The 12,817-nt window shown below is 37.6% G+C and overlaps 1 non-coding gene across 1 annotated transcript; it reads left to right on the top strand.

Annotated features, from left to right (window-relative positions):
* The first annotated feature begins 12,387 nt into the window (after positions 1–12,387).
* On the top strand, positions 12,388–12,494 carry LOC121210717 (small nucleolar RNA R71). Its single transcript, XR_005905830.1, has one exon. It is a non-coding gene; the product is annotated as a small nucleolar RNA R71 (small nucleolar RNA).
* The last annotated feature ends 323 nt before the right edge of the window (positions 12,495–12,817 follow it).

Here is a 12,817-nt window from a genome sequence, read left to right as displayed (position 1 = left end):
GGAGAGTATACTTCTTGCACCACCTTGACCATGCAGAAGAGAGGAAAGTCGAGGTTAGACTATAAATAAGCACTTCTCTGGAGGCACCCCGAGCACTAACGGTGTTAGCTTCTTTAAATTTTAGTCTCTAACATTTAAATCACTAACTGAGTCACTGAGCACAAGATTTCTAGAACTACACGGCCAGGAACACGAGCATGCCATAGGCGGTGCACATACCACGGGATGCAACACGGCCGTATGATATGGCCGTGTGAAAACAGAGCAGAAATGTTTCCCTAACACGGGATCCGATAAAGTTTCCATGGCCGTGCGACGAGGCAGTGGGCAATCTTGCCAAAGTAACATGGGCGATCAACACGATCGTGCCCACCGACTGTGGTTAAACCTGTCAAAGTAACACAGGCGTGCACCTACATACATGGGCGTGGGAGAAGCGAACAGAGATCGAAACGGCCGTGCAACATGGCCGTGTACACCAATATGCCCAATTTCGAAAACAACGAAATGCATGGGCTGAGATGAGAGCACACGGGCGTGCCCCACGGTCGTGTACCCCAATTTCTCTATAAGCACCTATTATTTATTTTATTTTATTTTTATCTCTATATTTTGAATTTAACATTTTTATTTTCTTTTAATACTATTTTATCCTGAGTTTTTACAATTTTTATTTTTCAACTATTTCATTACGAGTAATTATGCTTCAGTATACCTTCTAAAGAGTTCCTGATTTTATCACAGTCATAAAGAGCTCCAAAGCTCATCATCAAAAAGGAACTAAAAACTCCAACGGTAAAGGACCTTATGTTGATAAAGTTGATAGCAGGGATGAGGAGTGTAAACTCCTTGCACCACCTTGACCTTGCAGAAGAGTGGTAAGTCGAGCTTAGGCTATAAATAAGCACTTCTCGGGAGGCACCCCGAGCACTAACGGTGTTAGCTTCTTTAAATTTTAGTCTCTAACATTTAAATCACTAACTAAGTCACTGAACACAGGATTTCCAGAACCACACGGCCAGGAATAAGGGCGTGCCATAGGCCGTGCACATACCACAAGATGCAACACGGCTGTGCAATATGGCCGTGTGAAAACAGAGCAAAATTGTTTCCCCAACATGGGATCTGATAAAGTTTCCACGGCCATGCGACGTGGCCGTGGGCAATCCTGTCAATGTAACACGGACGATCGACACGACTGTACCCATCGACCGTGGTTGAGCCTGTCAAAATAACACAGGCATGCGCCTGCATACACGAGCGTGGGAGAAGCGAACAGAGATCGACACGGCTGTGCAACATGGTCGTGTAAACCAATGCGCCCAATTTCGAAAACCACAAAATGCACGGTCTGATATGAGAGCATATGGGCGTGCCCTACAGCCGTGTGCCCCAATTTCTCTATAAGCACCTATTATTTATTTTATTTTATTTTTATCTCTATATTTTGAAATTATTTTTTATTTCCTTTTAATACTATTTTATCCTGAGTTTTTACAATTTTTATTTTTCGGGTATTTTATTACGAGTAATTATGCTTCAGTATATCTCCTAAAGTGTAACACCCTAAACCTGACCCTGATGCTATGCCTGAATCTGGCGTGTCACATTGAAGTGTTGTAGCGAAAACCGTGTTTTCGTTGAAAACCTTCTTAAAATAAAAGAAACCCTAAATAACTAAAAAAACACCTTTCAGTTACGAAAGCCTTGTTTAAAACATTTTATTTAAGAAAACTCATCATTTAAAAATTTAGTTGCAGAAACATAGAAAATATACTATAATTTAAGAAGACCATGTTTAACTTCCCGTGATTACAAAGAAAATAATAATAATTCAAGTAATAATGACACAATGAAAACCTTATTACAATATGGTCTGAAACATAATTAGAAAGAAATAAAAACTTAAATGCTTTAAAAAAAACCCAAGTCCAAATCATCTTGCTAGCTGGCCACCCAAAGTCCCTCCAAACATCGAACCTTCTACTGAGCATCACCTGAAAATAAAATAAAAGAGGGGGTGAGTTTTCGTAAACTCAGTGTCTACAACCCTCGACAAAAGCAAGCATTCAAAAAAAACATCATTCTTCAATCATGCAATGCAATCCCATCCAAATTATCCATCTACTACACACAAGCTCTGTCACCTGTCACACCATGTGGGGATATAAATATCGACCCACCCAACCCACATACCATGGTAGCCTGGTTGCGGAACTACCTTCATTTACATATTGGGCTTTAAAAGCCATCAGTGGATCCACGATTGTCAAGCAACCATGCGATCCTCATATACTTCCTCCATTCCATAATTCCAAACCCATATGTAACCTAAGCAAAATATCATATGTATGCATGTCACATCCATAAAACTTACATTCAACATCTAGGGGTATTTTGGTCATTTTTGCCCTTAGGGGCATTTCGGTAATTTTCCTTTAATTACGGTTTTCACCTACCTTGGTCAGTTAACAAGTCCCGCGAGCTAAGATGAATGAATACTATGCACCAGGTAGGATTCTAGAGAAGAGGAGGTAAGTCATTAAGACCGCTTAAGTACCAAGCTCTCCCTTGATCCAATCCTAGACATGCATATACCCGTTGCCACACCTTAACCCTTTGACTTGTCCACGGTCGTAATATATTAATTAAGTCTTATGTGGATATCATATATTAGGCCCAAAACCCCTTACAAAGCCCAAACAATTTTACATACCTGTATCTGGCCCATTAAGCCCAATCATATTCATATGGCCCATTAGACCCAAATCACCTGTATATGGCCCATTAGGCCCAACTCACATTTATATGGCCCGTTAGGCCTAGTCAAATTCATATTCATGCTCACATACAAGTTCCTATCACATAGCATTAACATTCAGTTTTTGCCTATTATGGGCCCAACAGCCCATCGGGCCCATTTAGCCCATTCCGATACATATGGCCAAATCACAACCCAAGTCCACAAAATCGCCCGTGGGCCTCAGGCAACCTATCAATCTCCCACTTACGAGTGTTCGCGCACTCACATGACTACCGTAGCCAAACTTTCAGCTTTTCGGTATTTCGGCTTTTCGGTATTTCGGCATTTTGGCTTTTTCCGATACATAATGTGTGTGCAGTGTATGTACACACCTGGTAAGCAAGTGTGCTACGATTCCTTTATTCACCAACCTACAAACGATATCACCCTTCCATTAATCGCATGCTTAATACATATCCTTACTAAAATCGAAACCTCACATTAACCTTACCTAAAGCGATCAGCCCTTTCTTAAATCACTAACTACGATCAACTCCTAAATCTGCACCAATCTTAACTATTAAAACTAGAATAATAGGTGACTCGTATCCAACACAACTTCCCTTACCTTAACTATGAACATTCGACCACCTTAGCCAATGGGAGTGGAATACTTACCAAAACCACAAACACCTAAAGAATAATTCGACAGAGAGCTAAAATCCGAGATTCGATACTAATTCCCTACCAAAATTGATTAGAAAGAGTGAGGGACAATAATCGATACCTAGCAAAGAAAACCAACTGGAAGAGCAACACTTACACTAGATTCGGTCAAAGAGTATTCAGCCCTTGGGAGATTCAGCTTTTCAGCTTTTCAAACATAGTATCGTGAATAAGGTTTATTTGTTACAGATTAAAGAAGAAGAGCAGAAGACGAAATTGGTTAACTGAAACAAAGAAAATTGTGTAGAGAAGAACATAAATCGGCAGGAAGAAAAGAAAGAAAAACAAAATGATTTTCGGCTTTTTGGATCTTGAAAAGGAAAGAGTTTTCGGCTTTTGGAGAAAGGGGTTTCTGGGAACAAGGTGAAGAAGAATTTCGACAGTAGCCTGACAACCCTGTATTCGGCCCCTATTTATAGCCCTTATAGCTGAATTTTCCATGCCTAATTCCCAATTTGGCTCCATCACTTCTCCCTTCACATCTCCTCATTTTTCTCCCTGATAACCCCTTGATCTTTTCCTTAATTTTCTCTTCTGAACACTCCCCTTGGAGTCCATCTTCACGCCACTTCCATCCTTCTAGAAGGCCAAAATTAAACTTCTAAAAATACTAAGCTAGGATTCGAACCTTGGATCTCCTTGCTAGTTGATAAAGCCACCTCTCTACTTCCTAAGTGGCATCACTTAGCCATTCCTCCACAAGGCTTTTTTTATGCTATTTTCCCCCATTTTTATTTAAAAGCCCACCTACTTGCCAACCCTAATTATTTTAATAATTAAATTAAAATTCCTCCACCATAAAACTCAAACCCAAAACTTCTCCAAGATACCTAGACACTTCAAATTCCTTAAACCCTTAAAGCCAACATGTCATTTGTCATTTTCTTACTCACTTAAAAATTTTATCAAACCCCTAGCCCAAAGCCTAATTCACCTAGGCCCAAAATTCAGGGCGTTACATAAAGATTTCTTGATTTTATCACAGTCATAAAGAACTCCAAAGCTCATCATCAAAAAAGAACTAAAAACTCCAAGGGCAAAGGACCTATGGATTAATGAACCTCTACCACCGCCAGAGTATCCTCCTCTACTGTCATTATTACTTTGGCCGATTATTCTCCATAACTCCAATTCTAGGAATCCATTCATAACTAAGGAAGTTTCATTTCTCTCCCTATCTTATGATCTTATATTTACATTTTTTAGTATATCTATCTTTTTACATTGAGGGCAATGTACATCCTAAGTGTGGGGGGCTTATTTATTTCTTTATCAGAAAAATCCTTGATTTCTGTCTTATTCTGATGTGATCTTTTCATATCATTATTAGAATGAATTTTGATTAATTTATGATTTTTATTGATATGTCTTGAATTAAAACATAGACATTTATGCATTGATTTTTAAACTTTAAGATATTAGGGAATCAAGCATGATAAGTCGATTTTTGAAGAAATAAAAACTTTTAGGTTGTTTCCCTAAGTTTAAGTATTATCTTGAGTTGAAATTCACAAGTTTGAACATCAAAAAGTCATAATTTTTATGAGAACTTGAGCCTTTAGAGCATATTTTACTCCTTTCATGCTCACTTTTATTATGAGTGCGTCAGTATTTATTTGTTATTCTAGAACTTGCTTGATTATGCATGTCAAGACCACACCATTTGATTTGATATGTTAAGATGATAAAGGCACTTAGGTTTAACCTACTCACTCCACAAAAGCCTACCTGCATAACTAACCCTTAGTGAACCCCTTTGAGTCTAACGAGCCATTAATTAAATTACCCTCCATATTAACCCATAACCCATTATGGCTGAAATCCCCTAATTTGATCCCTATTTTTGTCGAGATTTGATTTGAACTAATTGCTTAGCTATGTTTTTCTATTCTATGTTTCTGATTTGTTCTTTAAAAAAAAAGTGTACTTCAATACATATTAGTTGTAATTCATCATTTTTGAGCTTAAGTGTCAATTCCATTTTCTCAGAAGAAGCTCACTTGTATTCAACTGATGACTAGTCATTTTTCTATCTAGGTAATTTTTCAATTCAATCTTGATTCATACCTTTTCTTTCAGCATATGACCACACCCCCTAACCAAAGCCACGTTACAACCCTCTAAAAAGACCTTTTTGATTGATGTATCAACTCAATGTATAGTGGTAGAGATTTGATTTTCAAGCAAGCCTATGGTAATAACTTTTCATTTTGACTATTGAGTTCCTTTATTGATGTCCTTAAACACCTTGAGTGATTTGAGTGAATATTTAGTGAGGATTTTAAGCTCTACGATATTTTGATCAAAGGTAATCACTTAGATAAGGGAAGACACCTATGTTTTCGTGATAAAATGTTCAACTTGGAATGTTTGAAACTCTGATGTACTTTTAGTTGAATTTTCAATGTATGAATACTTATGGATTATTTTGAGATATTATTGATACGGACTATAAATCCAAAAAAAATTATTTTGATTCTGAGTTGAAGATTTTGCTTGAGGACAAGCAAATTCTTAAGTGTAGGGGTATTTGATAAACCGTAAATTATACATATTTTTATCACATGCTTAGCACATTTATGGATGATTTCTCCTTAGATTTGGTGAATTCGATTCTCCTAATCCTTTAATTTTATGTTTTTATACTTAGTGAGTATAAGAGAGTAAAAAGGGCGAGAAACAGGTCAAAAACGGAGAAAATGGACCCACGTGGAAAATCAACACGACCTAGACTTTCTCACACGGGCGTGTCACATGGCCGTGTCCCTTTGGCAGGATGGAAGCATGACTTACACGGGTAGACTACATGTCCGTGCCTATTCAACAGCCTTGACCAGGGGCTGGAGTAGTCGCACACGGGCGTGTCACACGAGCGTGCCCGTGCTAAGCCCAAGTATAACCCTATTCGAGAAAAAGCCAATTTTAGGGGCTCTTAGGCATTCTAAAGCCTATTTAAACACTTTAGAAGGCACTTGGAAAGGGGACATAGAGTAGGAAGCAAGGAATTACTCATGGAAAGCTGATTGATCCATCTCAGGAGCTGTATTCATCATCAAGACTAAAGATCTCCCTTCAAGTTCCTTCAAGAGTTTGTGGATTTTCTTATGTTTTGTTATCTTTATGTTTTTGAGATGTTTTCTTTCATAAGTATGAACTAAACCCCCTAAACACCTAAGGGGAATGAAACCTAAGATGAATCTTGTTATTATTATCTAAATTGTTGATTGTGATTTTGTGTATGATAAGTTTTATAAATTTATAATGAATCGTTCTTGAAACTAACTATTATCACGATGAAGGCAAGTGTACCTATTGAACAGTAGTATAGCTTTAGCAAGACCAGATTGTCGAACCCAAAGGAACTAAAAGTACTAGTAATGACTATCTTTTTATTATCTAGCCTAATAATAATGGGGTTTGTTTTAACTAACCAATTAACTAAACTAAGTATTCACAGAAAATAGAAAGTGGGGAATTAATTTTGGAAAAACGATTGAATTAAGACAATAACTAAGGAAACATCTACCTAGACTACACTTGTTATTTGACTCTGAATCGGACGATTTATTCATTTGACTTGATCCGTAGGAATCCCTAAGTTATATTATTATCCCTTTTGAGACTAATAACGTCTAACCCTAGGTTGAATAATTAATATCTCTTTCTAATTAACTCCCTAAGGTTGCATTAACTCGATCTATGGATCCCCTTATTAGGTATCACCCTAATCCGGCAAAATCTTGTCACCCTATCTCTAGGCGCGCAATCAACTTCGCTTAATTATGACAAATGTACTCTTAGACAGGGTCTATTCCTGCTCTGAATAAGTGCTTAACTTGGATCAATATCCTGAAATATCAAAACAAGAATTAAGAACACATAATTAAAAACAAGTCAAATATTTATCATACAATTCAAATAATAATAACAAGATCTGTCTTAAGTTTCATTCCCCTTAGGTATTTAGGGGTTTTAGTTCATAACTAAAATGGCAAACATCTCAGAAGAATAATGAATACAAAACATAAAGAAAAACCCAAAACTCCTGAAGGGAAGTTGAGGGGAGATCTTCAGTCTTGATGATAAATCTGGCTTTTGAGATGGATCAATCGGCTTTCCTTGAGCAATTCCCTGCCTCCTTCTCTCCCCCTTTTTTCCTCCTCCTCTAGGGTGTAGTTATAGGCTTTGGAATGCCTAAAAACCCTCAAAATTGGCCTTTTTAAAATTGGACTAAACTTGGGCTTGGCAGGGACACGCCCGTGTGCGATTGCTTAAGGCCGTGGTTATGCCTGTTAAATAGGCACGGGCATGTGGTCCACCCGTGTGAGTCGTGCTTTGATTTTTCCAAATTGATACGGCCGTGTGGTCTGTCTGTGTGAGGAGGTCCAAACCGTGTTGATTTCGTATGTTGGCCAATTTTCTCTGTTTTTGGTCCATTTCTCGTTCCTTTCACTCTCCTATGTCACCTAAGTATAAAACATGAAATTAAGGCATTAGGAGCATCGAATTCACCAATTTTAAGAAAAATTCATCCATAAAATGTGCTAAGCAGAGGATAAAAATATGTACGAATTACGATTTATCAAATACCCCCACACTTAAGCATTTGCTTGTCCTCAAGCAAAATCCTCAACTTATAATCAAAATAAATTCTTCTCAACTTATAATTTCTATCGATAATATCACAAAATAATCCATAGGTAATCATACATTGAAATTTCAACTAAAACAACATCAAAGTTTCAAACATTCCAAGTTGAGCATTTTATCATGAAAATATAGGTGTCTCCCCTCGTCTAAGTAATTACCTTTGATTCAAAATGTCACATAGTTTCACATCCTCACTAAAGATTCACTCAAATCACTCGAGGTGTTTAAGGACAATAAATGAAGCATTCAATAGTCAATAATAAAGAGTCATTACCAAAGGCTTGCATGAAAATCAAATCTCCACCACTATAAATCGAGATGAAACATCAATCAAAAGGTCTTTAAAGGGTTGTAACGTGGCTTTGGTTAAAGGGTGTGGTCACAAGCTGAAAGAAAGGGTTAGAATCGAGATTGAATTGAAAAATTGCCTAACGCGTACAATAGAGCTTTTTCTCAGAATATGGAATTTAACTTCTTTAGCTCAGAAGATCACTACTAATAATATGTATACATTTTTTTTGAAGAACAAGTCAAATTACAAAATAGAATAAAACATAGCTAAGCAATTATTCCAACTCAAATCTCGAAAAAAATTGGGATCAAATTAATTTAGGGGATTTCAATAATAATGAGTTATGGGTTAATATTAAGGGTAAATTAATGAATGGGTTGTTAGGCTCAAGGGGGTTCACTAAGGGTTAATTGTGAAGGGAGGCAATTATGGAGTGAGTAGGTTAAACCTAAGTGCCTTTATCATTTTGACATATCAAATCAAATGATGTGGTCTTAACATGCATAATCAAGCAAGTTCTAGAATAACAATTCAATACTGACGCACTCATAATGAAAGTGAGCATGAAAGAAATAATAGATGCTCCAAAGACACAAGATCTCACAAAAATTATGGCTTTTTTATGTTTAAACTTGTGGATTTCAATTCAAGATAATACATAACTTGGGGAAACAACTTAAAATTTTAAATTCTTAAAAATCAACTTATCATGCTTAATTCCCTGATGTCTTAAAGTTTAAACAATCAATGCATAAATGTCTATTTTCTAATTCAAGATATATCAATAAAAGTCATAAATCAATCAAAAATTATCCTAACATGATATGAGAGCTTTTCAAGAGAACAAGGCAATCATTTAAGGATTTTTCTGATAGTGAAATGAATACCCCCCCACACTTAAGATGTACATTGCCCTCAATGTACAAAGATAAATATATAGAAAAGAATATAAAAATAAGATAGGGAGAGAAGTGAAACTTCCTGAGTGATGAATGAATTTCCTTGAACTGGAGTTTTGGATAATAATTGGCATGAGGGTGGAGGAGGATACTCCGGCGGCGGTAGACGTTCATTAGTCCATAAGTCCTGCGTCAAAAGAATATTATATCTGAAGTTGGCTATGGTCGTGGTCGAGCAGGACATGGCATTTGTGGGGAACCTTTCCCGCTGGAGTTTTTAGTTCCTATATGATTATGAGCTGAGGAGCTCCTTATAACTGTGATAAAATTAGGAACTCTTTAAGAGGTATCCTGGAACACAATTACTCGTAATGAAATAGCCGAAGAATAAAAATTGTAAAAACTTAAGATAAAATAGTATTAAAAGGAAACAAAAAATAATAATTTCAAAATATAGAGATAAAAATAAAATAAAATAAATAATAGGTGTTTATAGAGAAATTAGGGCACACGGCCGTGGGGCACGCCCGGGTGCTCTAAGCTCAGCCCGTGCATTTTGTAATTATTGAAATTAGGGGCATTGGTGTACACGGCCATGTTGCAAGGCCGATTCGATCTCCGTTCGCTTCTCCTACGCCCGTGTCTACAGACGCACACCCGTGTACCTTGGGCGTGTTAGTGTGCACGGCTGTTTTGCACGGCCGTGTCTATCTTTGTTCGCTTCTCCCACACCTGTGTATTAAGGTCCACGCCCATTTTGTTTTGGCAGGTTTACCCACAGTTGCTGGGCACGGGCGTGTCGAACGCCCGTGTTAATTTGGCAGGTTCACCCACAGCCACGTTGCATGGCCGTGGCGATTTATTTTATCCTGTGTTTGTGGAAGAAATTTCTGCCCTGTTTTCACACGACCGTATCTCATGACCGTGGTGCATCCCGTGGTATGTGCACGGCCTACGACACACTCGTGTGCCTACCCGTATGGTTCTGAAAAGCCTGTGTTTAATGATTTGGTTAGTATGTTAGATTTTAAAAACTAAAATTTAAAGAAAGTAATATTGTTAGTGCTCGAGTTACCTCCCGAGAAGTGCTTATTTATAGTCTAAGCTTGACTTACTTCTCCATTGAATGGTCATGGTGGTTCGAGGAGTTTATACTCCTCATTCCTGCTGTGAATCTCATCAAAATAAGGTTTTAGACGGGTATTGTTTACCTTAAAAGTGTCGAACTTAGGATGATTTACCTTGACTGTACTGAATGGGAAAATGCTAAGTACCGTAAGAGGGATTTCTTCATTCGATTTCGTAGTGATAATGTGAGGAACTACGGCATCTAATAAAACTTTATCTCCAACCTTTAGGTGATTTAGAAAGGTATTGAGCTCATCTTGGCATAGTTTTGGTTTATCATGTGTTCTGAGTTTATGTGTCCGCCATTCATCTAGCTCTTCAATTTGTAGCCTTCGTTCTTCATGAATAGGTCCTCTACTATTGCTTGAAAATGGCTCATGTACTTCCTTCAAACTCATTTCCTGCAAAGTAGGTTGTACCATATTGTCAGTTTTAGTAGAGTGATTGAGACAATCACCTTGAATTTTTGATATGTTGCCAGAATTGCGAGCTTGAAGGGTGATTGTTTCATCTCCCACACGAACTGTGAGCTCACCTCTGCCAACATCAATAATCATTCTAGAAGTTGCTAAAAAGGGCCTTCCTAAAATCAAAGGAGTGTTGCTATCCTCCTCTATGTCTAGAACAACGAAGTCAATGGGAAATATAAATTTATCGATTTTAACTAGCACATCTTCAATAATACCCCTAGGAAATCATATAGTTTTATCTACTAATTGAATTCTCATCCTAGTCTATTTGGGTTTCCCAAGACCTAATTGTTTAAACCCCTAAATCAGCTAATGCATTATTAACATCTAAACTACCAATTAAGCAAGGAATTGTAAAACTCCTTGGATCTTTTAGTTTGTTGGGTAGTTTATTTTGTAGAATAACTGAGCAAACTGTGTTTAACTTCACATGCGAAGACTCGTCCAACTTCCGCTTATTTGCTAAATGCTCCTTTAAAAATTTCATTCCGTTTGGCATCTGCGATAAAGCTTCAATAAACGGTAAGTTAATATGTAATTTTTTAAGGGTTTAAAGAATTTACCAAATTGTTCATCTGAACGGTCTTTCCTTGTCGCATTAGGGTATGGAAAACGAGGTTTGTTTTCTGTACTTACCGGTTTCTGCTCATTATGGTCTACCTCACCTTTCCTTTTCTTATCTCCGTTTCTTACCTTGGTTCGGGTTCAGGTGTGACTAACCCTTCCTCATCTTGACTAGTAATCGCATTGAGTTGCTCCCTTGGGTTAGATTTTGTGTTGCTTGGCAAGCTACGTTGTGGTCGTTCAGAAATCAACTTGGCAAGCTGTCCAATCTGAGTTTCGAGCCCTTGGATCGATGCTTGTTGATTCTTAAGTGCTGTCTCAGTATTTTAAAAATGGGTTTCTGACACCGAGATAAACTTTGAGAGCATCTCTTCAAGGTTTGGCTTCTTTTCCTGTTGGTAGGGTGGTTGTTGGAAACCCAGAGGATGTTGTGGCCTTTGATTTCCTTGACTGCCCCATGAGAAATTGGGATGGTTCCTCCAACTTGCATTATAAGTGTTACTATATGGGTTATTTTTGGATCTAGAGTTATTGTTACCCATATATTGGACTTGTTCCTCCTCGATGCTAGGGTTGGAGGGTTGATATTCTGTGCATGCTCCTCCTCCATTCGAATCACACCTCATCACTAGAAGTACCTGAGTAAAACCACACAAACCGTCAATCTTTTTATTTAAGAGTTCTACTTGGTTAGATAGCATAGTAACCGCGTCGATGTTGAAAACACCGGCTTCTTTCGTCGGCTTTGTTCTGATAACTTGCCACTGATAGTTATTCAGTGACATCTCCTCAATAAGTTCGTAAGCCACCTCAAGTGTTTTATTATTGATAGTTCCTCTAGCGGCTGCATCAATCATCTGCCGAGTCAAAGGATTTAGGCCATTATGGAACGTTTGAACCTATAGCCAAAGCGGTAACCCATGGTGAGGACACCTTCTCAAAAGGTCCTTGTATCTCTTCCATGCATCCTAGAGTGTTTCTAAATCCATCTATTCAAAAGAAGAGATATCATTACGTAATTTGGCTGTTTTAGCCGGTGGAAAATATTTTAATAAAAATTTTTTGGTCATTTGTTCCCAAGTAGTGATTGACCCTCGTGGTAACGACTTTAACCACTATTTAGCCTTATTCCTTAATTAAAAGAGAAACAACCGAAGACAGATGGCGTCATCAGATTTGCCATTAATTTTAAAGGCATCATAAAATTCTAGGAAATTTGCCAAGTGAGCGTTTGGATCCTCGTCCTGCAAACCATCAAACTGAACAAACTGTTGTATCATTTGAATTGTGTTAGGTTTCAGTTCAAAATTATTTGTAGCAATAGTAGGTCTAACTATACTTGACT

Source organism: Gossypium hirsutum, chromosome A11 (assembly GCF_007990345.1).
Source record: "Gossypium hirsutum isolate 1008001.06 chromosome A11, Gossypium_hirsutum_v2.1, whole genome shotgun sequence".
Classification (NCBI taxonomy): domain Eukaryota; kingdom Viridiplantae; phylum Streptophyta; class Magnoliopsida; order Malvales; family Malvaceae; genus Gossypium; species Gossypium hirsutum.
Note: the sequence above shows the minus strand (reverse complement) of the source record. Positions and strands in the feature narration are given on the sequence as shown.